We start from the raw sequence: 16,193 nt of genomic DNA, 5'->3' as shown, positions 1-16,193 counted from the left end.
AGGCCATGTAAATAGCATTTTTACAAATATCTCCTAAGACAATTTTCACATCGATGTCCAAAGACGTTTACAAGAATATTTTCCACAACACTGTTTAAAATAATAGAAAACCACAAGCAACCTAAATGTCCATGGAAGAGTTAGATTCTTTCTCTTATTTCCGTATAATGCAATATTGTGCTGATGTAGAGATATCATATTCATTTTTAAAAATTACATTCACCTTCTTCTCATGGATCCAAGGAGATATGTTAGAGAATATCTATTGCATTTGGACAGAAACATAAATACAAAGGAAATAGTAGGGGCTCTCTACAAGTGGTTATATATTGGAAGAGGAAGAAGAGAAAAATAAAAGGGATCATGAACTTTGTATATGCTTTGGTAGTGTCTGGTTTTGTATATAACTTGAATTTTTTCATAAATATATTTTACAGTCTGCATACTTACTAGGTAAGAAGACAAGTAAGTCACTTTAGTAAAAGTTCTTCCAATTACTGCAACTGATTTCTACAGCCAGAATGTTCCCAGAACCTGAAAAGAGGAAGCACTATAAATGGAAGGCAGAAATACTGACACTAGAGGGCCAGAGCTGGAGAGGGTGGATCTAATGCAGCAAATCCATCAGCAGTTCTCATCGCCATCTTTGAGAAACCTCACAATTTTCCGTGCTTAATAAATGAGTTAAATTGAAAACAAATCCATGACAGTGGTGCATGAGAAAGGTTACAAGTGTCCCGAATAATAAAGTCTGCGCACAATATAAATTAAAACATACCATTTTACATTCATAAGATTGACAAACAAAAAGTAAAAGCCTAGGAATATCAAGTGAAGCCAAACACAAAACAAGTTTCCCCACATTTCCTGTGGGAATACAAAATGTTACAACGACTTTAAACAATTGGAAATTCATAGTAAAAATGAAGACAAGCCTCCCCTACAATTTACCAATCCCTCTTCTGGGAACACAGTAAGAGAGATTCTTCCCAAGAAACCTGTAAACAAATGTATATGGCACTATGCATGTAATTGTACATCGTGGTATTTCCATATGGTAAAGTATTATTCGGCAGGGAAAGTAAGTAGACCAGAGGTAGACATTTCAATATCAATAAGTTTTAGAAAAATAAAATGGAGTATAGGAAGCTGCAACTATATCTGTAATGCTTTGTTTTGCCAGGAAAATAAAGGGACACGTGGGGAGGGCAAAGGACAACAAAAACTAAACAATCTGAAACACATGCAGAAAAATACCCATATTTTAAAATTTTCCATTGCTGCTTATATTATTTTCTGTCTTTTCTATAGGCTTGAAGTACTTGATAATAAAGAAAATATAAAAGGCATAGAAAAAGTATTCTGAGAAAATACATCAAAAGGTTTATGGTTATTAGATTTGGTAAGATTTTAAATGACTTTAATTTTCTTTGTTATAACTCTCTATATGTCCTAGTCATACCATATTAAATGTGTATTTCATTTATGACAATAAAAATGTATTATTTTAAAACTCATATATATGCAGTTTTATCTGACATATGATGAAACTCTACGAAACCTAGATTCAGCAAAAATACTGAGAACAAGAACAAAAATAATGATATTAAGAGTTGTTGACTTTTGGATGGAGCTATGAGTGACTTTACATTTATCTCTAAACTCGATTTTTCTATAGTGGGCAAATAAAATATTTGTGAAAGCTAGATTAAATAGAAAGCTATAGGTTTTAAATGAAAAGGAATTCAAATAATTTTCCAGCATGATAAAATGTTCATATTCCTAAATATGAAATACTTTACAAAAGCACCAGTGATTTTAAAGAAACATTAGATGATTTTTAAAGGAAGTCAGTTATGATACTGCAGTTTATAGTGATACTGAGTGTTTGCTAGCTCCACTAATCAGGATATTAAGTTAATAGTATATAATATGCCATAAAGAAATTATATGAGCAGAGGTTACTGCAAAAGGAGAACACAATGATTTTAAGTGGGCTGGTGACCTGAATTTCTTCCAGGGAGGGGAAACATCAGAGTCATTTGATCAATGAAGTGCCTTTTATAAATCTTCAGGAAATCTCCTATGAAGGCTTTAAGAAGATGGATTTCTTATTACTTCTGATGTATGTTCCCATGAAATTTTTACCATTGCCACCATGGGCCTGCCCAGCCTAAGAGATGGAAACTGTGAGTCCAGCCCACTGACGCCCACCATCAGTAAGAAGACTGCACACTGAGGAGGCCATGACCAGCCTGCTGACTGAAATCTATACTGTAAAAGGATGATGCTGCTCCAGCAATCCTGAAACCCTGCCCTAGGATCAATGCAAAGTGGTGTCAACCTTAGAATTTCAATATGCCTAGGCAGATAGTTATCTTTAAATATAAGAACAGTATCATTTTCTGGAGAAACCAAAAGAATCCAGAAAAATTCTACAGTAGTCTACTCTGCCCCTCCTCCCCGTTCCGTCTTGTTAGGAACAGCCAAATCCAGGCACAAAGATGTCCTAACTTCTACACCTGAGGTTGCCCACAACGTGTGCTAGGTGACGCATCTTATAGAGCACATATGCAAACAATTATGGGATCTGAAAAACAATAACTCAGGCAGAAACATTAGGAATTATTGCCCCTAAGTGAACCAGTGGGAAAAAAGGAGGCTTAGAGAGTTTAAACAACTTTCCCCAGTAGCTGATAAGTTACGGTGGCCTTAGACAAGCTGACAAGAGTGGTAGCAAAAAGGCTTCAAGGATTACAAATTGTTCTACTATAAGGTGTTAAATAGGTTTCAAAGGCAAAGAAGAGCAAATGAAGCCATGAATTTTACAATCTACATATTTTTAGCCCTTTCTCTTTTTTGCTTTTCTTGGGTAAACTAATTAGACCCTGCAAACACATTCCCACCCACAATGTGGTCTCCATTGCTTTAGGGCCTCACCTCTGAGCAGCCAGAGGAAATGCAGCTGACCCCTTATCTAGTTAACAACCTTTTATACTCTGCCCTTTCGCTTTGCTTTCTCCATGCCAACATAAGACATACAAAGATTCTTCTGCCTCCAAGATGCTGCAGCTTTCTTCTCAGCTAGTTACCCCCAGCTAAAAATAACTGTTCCACATACTCAGAGATATATGGCAATCAAGCAACCAAGTGCCCCTTTTGCCAATGACATGTTTTTAAAAAATATGTTCAATGAGAGGCTCTTTGAAAATTATTCACTTTTTTCTGAGTTGCAAAGGAAAACGAAAGGCAAATTATGGCTCTATAAGCAACTGTTTGCACAGATCCCATTAATTCGCCATCCACAGGGCTACTGACAACTAGCTCTTTTCTCTTGTCATTTCACTTACCAGGCAGAAATGATTACAAACTTAATTTCTTTGGGGGGTTATTCAGGTTAGAGAGGCCCCCTTGATAATGCAGAAGTCATAACGGCCACCAGAGACAGGAGAACAATAGCTCCCAGTGCTTCCACAATGGAGAGAGAGATAACTGAATGTCATATTCGGAAGAAATTCAAACCATCATTAATTTTTTCAGATGAAAAAACTGAGGCATAAAGAGGTTGGGGGTTAACCAAAGTCAGTCAGTGTTTTAGTTTGCAGCAAAGCTGAAAGCAGGCGCTAAGCATTGCAACACCTGGTGTCTTCCTTCCTCCCCTCCATCCTGCTGCTAGTAGTGTCAGTGGCAAATACAAGCCAGTTCAAGGAAATGTGGCCTCAGCGAGGAGTACTAAGGACCAAGCACCAATGCATCTTGCCATTTACAACAAATTCCTTAATTACAAGGCTTCATTTATTCACAGAAGCTGCCTCTTTTGTACATAGCCAAACACACACACACACACACACACACACACACACACACACACACACACACACACACAGTGTGACAGAGATAATTTATCATTATCTGAACGCACTCAGGGTGGTCAATTTCAGCCAGAGTGAAGAACAGAGAAAGGCAGGGTCAAGGGCACTATAGAAATAGCTGTTCCTGCTTCACTTTTCAGCCCTCCTTCCCCTCCCATCAGCCCACTTTCATTACTTTTCTCTTTGATGCAAAATCTGAAAATCTTGGTCAGGCAGCTCTGCTTATCAGTGGGTTCTGAATAACCCACTTTTATCAAACTTCATCTGATGGACCCAAAATATATTTGATCGTAGCAAAAAGTACCCTTATCAGTCCTAAAATGACACTGTCCCAAAGTGAATAGTGTTAGCAGCCAACTCTCTAGAACCAGAAAGAAGTATGTTTAAATCTTCAATTCATCACTTTCTAGCCATGCTGTCATGTCCAACTCATTCTTCTTAAACAATATCTCACTAAGCACACTAGACTGTAGAAATGCACACAGATAGGGCCTTACCTTTTCTGGCTTTATTCCTGCGAGGCAGCAGTGGACACTAACATATCTGTCACTCCAGTTAATGTAAAGGTTTAACTGGTACAAGTGCTGTGCAGGCAGGTCTCTGGAACAATGAGAGCACCCAGGAGAAGGCTTTGCTTTAGTTACAAAGGTCAGGAAAGGTTTCCCCTAGGGAGGGACCGAGATCAGAAGCATGAGTGGGCAGTAAGTGGGCAAAATAAGGACGATCTGGCATTCCTGGCAAATATGAGGTGCAGGGGGACCTGGACCTTGGCCAGTACAAGATGCTGAGTCTTTGCAGTGCAGAGCAGAGAGGAGGGGCACGCCATGAGGACAGAGAAATGGAAAGAAGACTGTGGCCGTGGTGAGGAGGTTTGTCCTCATTCTAAGAAGGACTGGGAGGTATGGGGCATGGTCTGACTTATGTGGAGGACACACTGGAGACAACATGGACACAGACACACAGGTGGAAGGCCAGGAGGTAATCCACAGAAGGGCTGCAATGAGAATTTTAATGGAAAGAAAAAACAGAAGCTAAGGGATATTTAAGAACTAAAATCAGCAGGCCTGAATGGTAAGTTGGATATGAGAAGTGAGAGAGAAAGGGATAAACCAGAGCTCACTCATAGGACTTTGGCTTGTGTGACTGGATAGGTGGTGGCACCATTTTCTAAAAACCAGAATGGAAGAAGGAGCAGACTAGTGACTTAAACCTCATAGCCTCAGTTTTCTCATCTGTAAAATGGGAATAGTCCTACATATATCACAATGTTTTTGAAAGCATTAGAAAATATTCCTAGAAAATGAAGCCTTCATACAAAGCGGTGTATATTTCTCCCCCAAATAAATGGGACCTATTCTTATAGGCTTCTTTTTCTTGATCTGATTGGAAACTCAGGATCTCAGATATTCATTTCTTTTCATCCTCTTCTCTGATGGCTCTACCAAATTGCTGGTTTACTGATCTCATCACCCTAAACAACGTATGGTACTCCATACTAGTCAAATAGGCAAGTTGGCAATTGCTCTTCTGAACAAATTATTGTAAATGTCACTGTTACAGTGCAGCTCATAGTGGCTCACTTGGCTGTTCACGGGAAAAAGTTTTGCAAATGCAGCTCTTATTATTTGCCAAATGTTCATGCACAAATGCATTTATTTTACCAAGAGCGTAGTGTTGGGTCATTTAAGGAGAATGGAAAAACACCACTCACAATTGAAGAGGCAAAATAGAATACATACAGCACTCCAGAGTTTGCAAACCCCTTCATATACACTATACCAATGGTACCTCACACTGACTGTGGAGAGGCTGAGATGACGAGAAAGGGCAGGTATATTTATGATTATTTTTACAAGTAAGGTTAACTTAGACAGAGTAACTCTCTCTAGGTCACAACTCAAGGAAGTAATACATTTCTGTGATGAAAATACAAGTCTTGGGGCTTCTGATTTTATCATGTGTCTATCAAAATCCCCCACCTGCCAACGTTAAGCCATACAATGTAGAACATAAAAACCATACAGCCTCTGAAACAGAGGAGAGGGGCGAGATCAAAACTCATTTGAACTTACATAATCATATTTTATCAATTCATTATTTGTCCACTATGATCATTGTGGTCGTCATTAATAGACAAGACGTGTTGAGCAACTACTACCTGCCAGACCAAATAGGAAGGACTTCATCTGTGCTGTTTCACTGAACCTTTACTTTCAACAAAGGTGCTCTTAAAAATCAGAATTATGAAAGTACAGGTGAGAAAATGGAAGCTGAGAAGGCTTGAGTTGCCTAAACCTGCTCCTAAATCCTAGCCTTTTTCCAAGGCCACTCTACTAGACTTGCTTCTGTGGCATCTATTGTATTCATAGTCAAATACCAATAAGGCCAAGACAATGAGTACTTTTGAGTTCTTCTGGGTTTTGGGGAAAATTTAAACAATGTCTCCCAATCTCCTGAATGCATTTAATGTATTCGGCCGATTCGATAAGCGAACAAGCATGAACGCTTATCTGAGATGATACCACTCTAGTTTCACTGTAACAGTACATTTTGTCTAGAATATTTCTATCTCAAATGCTGATCCTCATTCTGTTACTTACTGGCATTATATCGTTGGACAAGTGGCTTAGCAGCTCAGACACTCAATTTAGTAGTCTGCGAAGTAGGGTTGAAGATAGTTCCAATAGTATAATAAAAGTGGAACCATCTGCAGAAAGCACTTGACATGGTTTCGAGAACATGGTTAGTAAGCCACACATATTAACTATGATTATTTTTTATTTTGATGATCCTTGTGACCACAGAATAGAGGTTAGCTACATTCTACAGAGAGGAAACTGGTTCTAAGATATAAAGTGTTTTGTGTAAATTCACCCAGCTTGATAGAATAAAGATGAGGAAGCACGTCTCCTAAATGTGACAGAGAAAATTTTTGTTACTAAAATCTCCAGCAACTCTCTGAGGAGTTGGGTCTTGGTAGCTGAAGAATTCTGAAAGTAGAAGTGGACAGAAGCTAAAATGCTCATCGGGAAAAGATAAGAAATCAAGAAACCTGAAAATGATTCAATAGTGAGCAAAGAGAAAAACAGGGGAGAGGGAGAATATGTTCAAAGGGATTTGAGAAATTTGCTCCCCACACACAATGTAAATTACTATGAAAATACTGTGTTAGAAAAAATATACAAGGCCCTTTTCTACAATATTTTAAAGTATATACACCGTCTCAATATTGGCTGTCTTGTAAAATACAAAAATTCTATTTTTATGCAGTTACAGAAAATATAAATACTCTAATTTAACCTTAAAAAATTTACTCTGAAGACACTCTGATAGAAAAAATATACAATGGAATTTTCTACTAGGTTTTAAAGTATATGCACCGACTCAATATTCTCTATCTTGTAAAATATGGAAATTCTAATTTTATGCGGTTACAGAATATATACATACTCATTTTAACACAAATGTTAAACACAAAATTACTAAAAATATAAATATTCTATTTTTACCCCAACGTTAAAAACAAAATTGTTCTGAAAATACTGTTAGAAAAAATATACAATGCCCTTTTCTATTCTGTTTTAAAGTATATACACCATCTCCATATTCCCTCTTGTAAAACATGGAAATTCTATTATTACGTGAAAAGAGAAAATGTAAGTATTTCCTTTTGACATCAATGTTAAAAACCAAATTACTCTAAAGACACTCTGTTAGAAAAAAAATACAATGCTCTTTTCTACTCTCTCATGGTGTATATATACCATCTCAATATTCTCTGTCATGTAAAATACTGAAAATCTAAATTTGCGCTGTTAGAAATAAATAGAAATATCCTCTATGTCCCCGAATGATATAAGCAAAATTGCTCGAAAAATAATCTGTTAGAAAAAACATACAGTGCCCTCTTCTACATTCTTTTGGAGTATATACACAATCTCAATATTCTTTGTCATGTAAAATACCAAAATTATAAATTTACGTGAGTAGAAAAACATAAAAATATTATCTAGTTACCCAAATGCTGAAAGCAAAATTGCTCTAATGATAATCTGTATGAAAAAATATAAAATACCATTTTCTACACTCTTTTGGAGTATATACACCAAATCAATATGCTCTCTCATGTAAAATATTAAAATTCTAAATTTACGCAAATAAAAAAATATATAAATATTATCTATGTAACACAATGTTAAAAGCAAAATGGCTCTGAAGAAAATCTGTTCCAAAAAATATACAATGCCCTTTTCTACACAGTTTTGGAGTATATACACCATATCAATAAGCTCTCTCATGTAAAATATTTAAATACTCAATTTACGCGGTTACAAAAAATATAAATATTTTCTATTTACACCAACGTTAAAAGCAAAATTGCACATAATATAGTGTGTAAGAGAAAATATACAATGCCCTATTTTACTCTTTCCTAAAGTATATCCACCAAATAAATAGGCTCTCTCATGCAAAATACCAAAATTTTAAATTTAGGCCAATATAAAAAAATTTAAATATTATCTAGGCAACCCAATCTTAAAAGCAAAATTGCACTGAATATCATCTGTCAGATAAAATATACAAGGCCCTTTTCTACTCTGTTTAAAGTATATACACCAACTCAATATGCTCTCTCAGGTAAAATACCGAAATTCTAATTTTACGCGAATCGAAAATAATCTAAATATTATCTAGGCGCCCCACAGTTAAAAGAAAATGGCTCTGAATATAGTCTGTTAGAAACAATATACAATGCCTTATTCTACTCTGTTTTGGAGTATATACACCAACTCAGTATGCTCTCTCATGTAAAATACAGAAATTCTATATGTAAGCGAATCGAGAAAAATCGAAATATTATCCAGGCATCCCAATGTTAAAAGAAAAATTGCTCTGAATATAATCTGTCAGTAAAAATATACAATCCGGTTTTCTACTCTGTTTTGGAGTATATACACAAACTCAACATTCTCTCTCATGTAAAATACCGAAATTCTAATTTTACGTGAATCGAAAAAAATGTAAATATTATTTAGGCACCCCAATGATAAAAACAAAATTGCACTGAATATAATCTGTCAGAAAAAATATACAATGCCCATTCTACTCTGTTTTGGAGTATATAAAACAACTCCATATGCTCTCTCATGTAAAATACAGTAATTCTATATTTAAGCGAATCGAAAAAAATCTAAATATTATCTAGGCACCCCAGTGTTTAAAGAAAAATTTCTCTGAATATAATCTGTCAGAAAAAATATACAATGCCCTTTTCTACTCTGTTTTGGAGTATATACACCACCTCAATATCCTCTCTCATGTAAAATAAAAAAATTCTAATTTTACCCGAACCTAAAATATCTAAACATTATATAAGCACCCCAATGTTAAAAACAAAATTTCTCTTAATATAATCTGTCAGAAAAAATATACAATGCCCTATTCTACTCTGTTTAGGAGTATATACACCAATTCAGTATGCTCTCTCATGTAAAATACCGAAATTCTAAATTTACGTGAATTGAAAAAAATCTAAATATTATGTAGGCACCCCAATGTTAAAAACAAAATTGCTCTGAATATAATCTGTCAGAAAAAATATACAATGCCCGATTCTACTCTGTTTTGGAGTATATACACCAACTCGTTATGCTCTCTCATGTAAAAAACAGAAATTCAATATTTAGTGAATCCAAAAAAATCTAAATATTATCTAGGCACCCCAATGTTTAAAGGAAAATTGCTCTGAATATCATCTTTCAGAAAAAATATACAATGCCCTTTTCTACTCTGTTTTGGAGTATATACACCAACTCAATATGCTCTCTCATGTAAAATAACGAAATTCTAATTTTAAACGAATCGAAAAATTCTAAATAATATCTAGGCTCCCCATTGTTAAAAATAATAATGCTCTGAATATCATCTGTCAGAAAAAATATACAACGCTTTTTTCTACTCTGTTTTGGAGTATATACACCAAGTGAATATGCTCTCTCATGTAAAATACAGAAATTCTAATTTTACACAAATCGAAAATTCTAAATAATAACTAGGCACCCCAAAGTTAAAAGAATATGACTCTAAATATAGTCTGTTCGAAAAAATATACAATGCCTTATTCTACTCAATTTTGTAGCATATACACCATCTTAATATGCTCTCTCATGTAAAATACTGAAATTCTACTTTTAAGCGAAATGAAATAAATCTAAATAATATCTAGGCGCCCCAATGTTAAAAGAAAATGGCTCTGAATATAGTCTCTTAGAAAAAATATACAATGCCTTATGCTTCTCTGTTTTGGAGTATATACACCAACTCAGTATGCTCTCTCATGTAAAATACCGAAATTCTAATTTTACGTGAATCGAAAAAAATCTAAATATTACCTAGGCACCCCAATGATAAAAACAAAATTGCTCTGAATATAATCTGTCAGAAAAAATATACAATGCCCTTTTCTACTCTGTTTTGGATTATATGCACCAACTCAGTATGCTCTCTCATGTAAAATACCAAAAGCATAAATTTACGTGAATCGAAAAATTCTATATATTATCTACGCACCCCAATGTTAAAAACAAAATTTCTCTGAATATAATGTGCCCAAAAAAATATACAATGCCCTATTCTACTCTGTTTTGGAGTGTATACACCAACTCCATATTCTCTCTCATGAAAAATACAGAAATTCAATATTTAAGCAAATAGAAAAAAATCTAAATATTATCTAGGCACCCCAATGTTAAAAGCAAAATTGCTCTGAATATAAACTGTCAGATAAAATATACAATGCCCTTTTCTACTTTGTTTTATAGTAAATACACCAACTCAATATGCTCTCTCATGTAAAATAAGGAAATTCTAATTTTAACTGAATTGAAAAAATCTAAATATTATCTAGGCACCACAATGTTAAGAACAATATTGCTCTGAATATAATCTTTCACAAAAAATATACAATGCCCTATTCTACTCTGTTTGGAGTATATACACCAACTCAATATGCTCTCTCAGTTAAAATACCGAAATTCCAATTTTACGAAAATCGAAAAGAATCTGAATAATATCTAGGCGCCCCAAAGTTAAAAGAAAATGGCTCTGAATATAGTCTGTTAGAAAAAATATACAATGCCTTAATATACTCAGTTTTGTAGTATATACACCAACTCAGTATGCTCTCTCATGTAAAATGCTGAAATTATAATTTTACGTGAATAGAAAAAAATCTAAATATTATCTAGGCACCCCAATGTTTAAAGCAAAATTGCTCTGAATATCATTTGCCAGAAAAAATATACAATGCCCTTTTCTACTTTGTTTTGGTGTATATACACCAACTCAATATGCTCTCTCATGTAAAATAATGAAATTCTAACTTTACACGAATCGAAAAAGATCTAAGTAATATCTAGGTGCCCAAAGTTAAAAGAAAATGTCTCTGAAAATAGTCTGTTAAAAACAATATACAATGCCTTATTCTACTCTGTTTTGGAGTATATACACCAACTCCGTATGCTCTCTCTTGTAAAATACAGAAATTCGAATTTTACCCAAATCGAAATAATCTCAATATTATCTAGGCACCCCAATGACAATAACAAAATTGCTCTGAATATAATATTTCAGAAAAAATATACAATGCCCTATTCTATTCTGTTTTGGAGTATATACACCAACTCAATATGCTCTCTCATGTAAAATACCGAAATTCTAATTTAACGTGAATCGAAAAAAATCTAAATATTATCTAGGCACCCTAATGTTAAAATAAAAATTGCTCTGAATATAATCTGTCAGAAAAAATACAAAATGCCCTTTTCTACTCTGTTTTGGAGTATATACAAAAACTCAATATGCTCTCTCATGTAAAATACAGAAACTCTCATTTTACCCGAATTGAAAAAATCTTAATATTATCTAGGCACCCAAGTGTTAAAAGCAAAATTTCTCTGAATATAATCTGTCAGAAAAAATATACAATGCCCCTTTCTACTCTGTTTTGGAGTATATACACCAACTCAGTATGCTCTCTCATGTAAAATACCGAAATTCTAATTTTACGCAAATCGGGAAAAATCTTAATAATATCTAGGCTCACCAAAGTTAAAATAAAATGGCTCTAAATATAGTCTGTTAAAAAAATATACAATGCCTTTTTCTACTCTGTTTTGGAGTATATACTCCAACTCAGTATGCCCTCTCATGTAAAATACCGAAATTCTAATTTGACCTGAATCAAAAAAATCTAAATATTATCTAGGCAACTTAATGATAAAATCAAAATTCCTCCGAATATAATCTGTTAGAGAAAATATAAAATGCCCTATTCTACTCTGTTTTGGAGTATATACACCACCTCCATATGCTCTATTATGTAAAATACAGAAATTCTATATTTTAGCGAATCGAGAAAAATCTAAATAACATCTAGGCGTTCCAAAGGTAAAACAAAATGGCTCTGAATATAGTCTGTTAGAAAAAATATAGAATGCCTTAATCTACTCTTTTTTGGAGAATATACACCAACTTAGTATGCTCTCTCAAGTAAAATAGAGATATTCTAAATTTACGTGAATCGAAAAAATTCTATCTAGGTGTCCCAATGCTAAATGAAAATTGCTCTGAATATAGTCCGTTAGAAAAAATATACAATGCCTTTTTCTACTATGTTTTGGAGTATATACACAAACTCAGTATGCTTTCTCATGTAAAATACCGAAATTTTAATTTTACGTGAATCAAAAAAAATCTAAATATTATCTAGGCACCGTAATGATAAAAACAAAATTGTATTGAATATAATCTGTCAGAAATAATATACAATTACATATTCTACTCTGTTTTTTAGTATCTACACCAACTCCATATGCTCTCTCATGTAAAATACAGAAATTCTATATTTAAGCGAATCGAAAAAAATCTAAATACTATCTAGGCACCCCAATGCTAAAAGCAAAATTGCTCTGAATATAATCTGTCAGAAAAAATATCCAATGCCCTTTTCTACTCTGTTTTGTAGTATATACACCAACTCAATATGCACTCTCATGTAAAATACCAAAATTCTAATATTACCCGAATCGAAAAAATCTAAATATTATCTAGGCACCCCAATGTAAAAAACAAAATTGCTCTCAATATATTCTGTCAGAGAAAATATACAATGCCCTATTCTACTCTGTTTTTGAGTATATACACCAACTCCATATGCTCTCTCATGTAAAATACAGATATTCTATATTTAAATGAACCGAAATAATTCTAAATATTATCTAGGCACCCCAATGTTAACAGCAAAACTACTCTGAATAGAATCTGTAAGAAAAAATATACAACGTTGTTTTCTACTCTGTTTTGTAGTATATACACCAACTCAATATGCTCTCTCAGATAAAATACAGAAATTCTAATTTTACGCAAATTGAAAAAAATCTAAATACTATCTAAGTGCCCCAAAGTTAAAAGAAAATGGTTCTGAATATAGTCTGTTAGAGAAAATATACAATGCCTTATTCTACTGTGTTTTGGAGTATATATACGAACTCAGTATGCTCTCTCATGTAAAATACTGAAATTCCAACTTTACGCGAAACGAAAAAAATATAAATATTATCTAGGCACCCCAATGTTAAAATAAAATTGCTCTAAATATAATCTGTCAGAAAAAAATATACAATCCCGTTTTATACACTTTTTTGTAGTATATACACCAACTCAATATGCTCTCTCATGTAAAATACCGAAATTCTAATTTTACGCGAATTGAAAAACATCTAAATAATATCTAGGCTCGACAAAGTTGAAAGAAAATGGCTCTGAATATAGTCTGTTATAAGAAATATACAATGCCTTATTCTATTCTGTTTTGAAATATATACACCAACTCAGTATGCTCTCTCATGTCAAATACAGAAATTCTAATTTTACGTGAATCCAAAACAATCTAAATATTATCTAGGCACCCCAATGTTAAAATAAAAATTGCTCTGAATATGATCGGTCAGAAAAAATATGCAATGCCCTATTCTACTCTGTTTTGGAGTATATACACCAACTCAGTATGCTCTCTCATGTAAAATACTGAAATTCAAATTTTACGTGAATCGAAAAAAATCTAAATACTATCTAGGCACCCGAATGTTAATAGCAAAATTGCTCTTAATATAATCTGTCATAAAAAATGTACAATGCCCTATTCTACTCTGTTTTGGAGTATATACATCAACTAAATATGTTCTCTTATGTAAAATACCGAAATTCTAATTTTACGCGAATCGATAAAAATCTAAATAATATCTAAGCGCCTTAAAGTTAAAATAAAATGGCTCTGAATATCGTCTGTTACAAAAAATATACAATGCCTTATTCTACTTTGTTTTGGAGTATGTACACCAACTCAGTATGCTCTCTCATGTAAAATACCGAAATTCTAATTTTACGGGAATTGAAAAAAACCAAAGTAATATCTTGGTACCCTATAGCTAAACAAAAATGGCTCTGAATATAGTGTGTTAGAGAAAATATACAATGCCTTATTCTACTTTGTTTTGGATTATGTACACCAACTCAGTATTCTCTCTCATGTAAAATACCGAAATTCTAATTTTACGCGAATCGAAATAAATCTAAATAATATCTAGGCACCCGAAAGTATAAAGAAAATGGCTCTGAATATAGTCTGATAGAAAAAATATACAATGCCTTATTCTACTCTGTTTTGGAGCATATACACCAACTCCGTATGCTCTCTCATGTAAAATACCGAAATTCTAATTTTACGTGAATCGAAAAATATCTAAATATTATCTAGGCACCACAATGATAATAACAAAATTCTTCTGAATATAATCTGTCAGAAAAAATATACAATGCCCGATTTTACTATTTTTTGGAGTACATACACCAACTCCATATGTTCTCTCATGTAAAATACAGAAATTCTATATATAAGTGAATCAAAAAAAACTAAATATTATCTAGGCGCCCCAAAGTTAAAAGAAAGTGGCTCTGAATATAGTCGGTTATAAAAAATATACAATGCCTTGTTGTACTCTGTTTTGGAGTATATACACCAACTTAATAGTCTCTCTCATTTAAAATAACGAATTTCTAATTTTACGTGAATCGAAAAAAATCTAAATATTATCTAGGCACTCCAATGTTAAAAACAAAATTGCTCTGGATATAATCTGTCAGACAAAATATACAATGACCTATTCTACTCTGGTTTGCGATATATACACCAACTCCATATGCTATCTCATGTAAAATACAGAAATTCTATATTTAAGCGAATTGAAAAAATCTAAATATTATCTACGCACCCCAATGTTAAAAGCAAAATATCTCTGAATATATTCTGTCCGAAAAAATATACAATGCGATTTTCTACTCTGTTATGGAGCATATACACCAACTCAATATGCTCTCTCATGTAAAACACCGAAATTCTAATTTTACGCAAATCCAAAAAAATCTAAATAATATCTAGGCGCTCCAAAGTTAAAAGAAAATGGCTCTGAATATAGTCTGTTAGAAAAAATATACAATGCCTTATTCTACTCTGTTTTGGAGTAAATACACCAACTCAGTATGCTCTCTCATGTAAAATACAGAAATTATAATTTTACGTGAATCGAAAAAAATCTAAATATTATCTAGATACCCGAATGTTAATAGCAAAATTTCTCTTAATATAATCAGTGAGAAAAAATTTACAATGCCCTTTTTTACTCTGTTTTGTAGTATATACGTGAACTCAATATGCTCTCTCAATTAAAATAACGAAATTTTACTTTTTGACGAATCAAAAAAAATTTAAATAATATCTAGGCGCACCAAAGTTAAAAGAAATTGGCTCTGAATATAGTCTGTGTGAAAACATATACAATGCCTTATTCTACTCTGTTTTGTAGTATATACACCAACTCAGTGTGCTCTCTCATGGAAAATACCGAAATTCTAATTTTAAGTGAATCGAAAAATATCTAAATATTATTTAGGCACTTGAATGTTAATTGCAAAATTGCTCTTAATATAATCTGTCAGAAAAAATGTACAATGCCCTTTTCTACTGTTTTGTAGTATATACAGCGACTCAATATGCTCTTTCATATAAAATACCAAAATTGTAATTTTACGCGAATCGAAAATAATCTAAATAATATCTAGGCACCCAAAATTTAAAAGAAAATGGCTCTGAATATACTCTGTTTCAAAAATATACAATGACTTATTTTACTCTGTTTTGGAATATATACACCAACTCAGTATGCTCTCTCATGTAAAATACCGAAATTCTAATTTTACGTGAAT

This window comes from Callithrix jacchus, chromosome 11 (assembly GCF_049354715.1).
Source record: "Callithrix jacchus isolate 240 chromosome 11, calJac240_pri, whole genome shotgun sequence".
Taxonomy (NCBI): domain Eukaryota; kingdom Metazoa; phylum Chordata; class Mammalia; order Primates; family Cebidae; genus Callithrix; species Callithrix jacchus.
Note: the sequence above shows the minus strand (reverse complement) of the source record.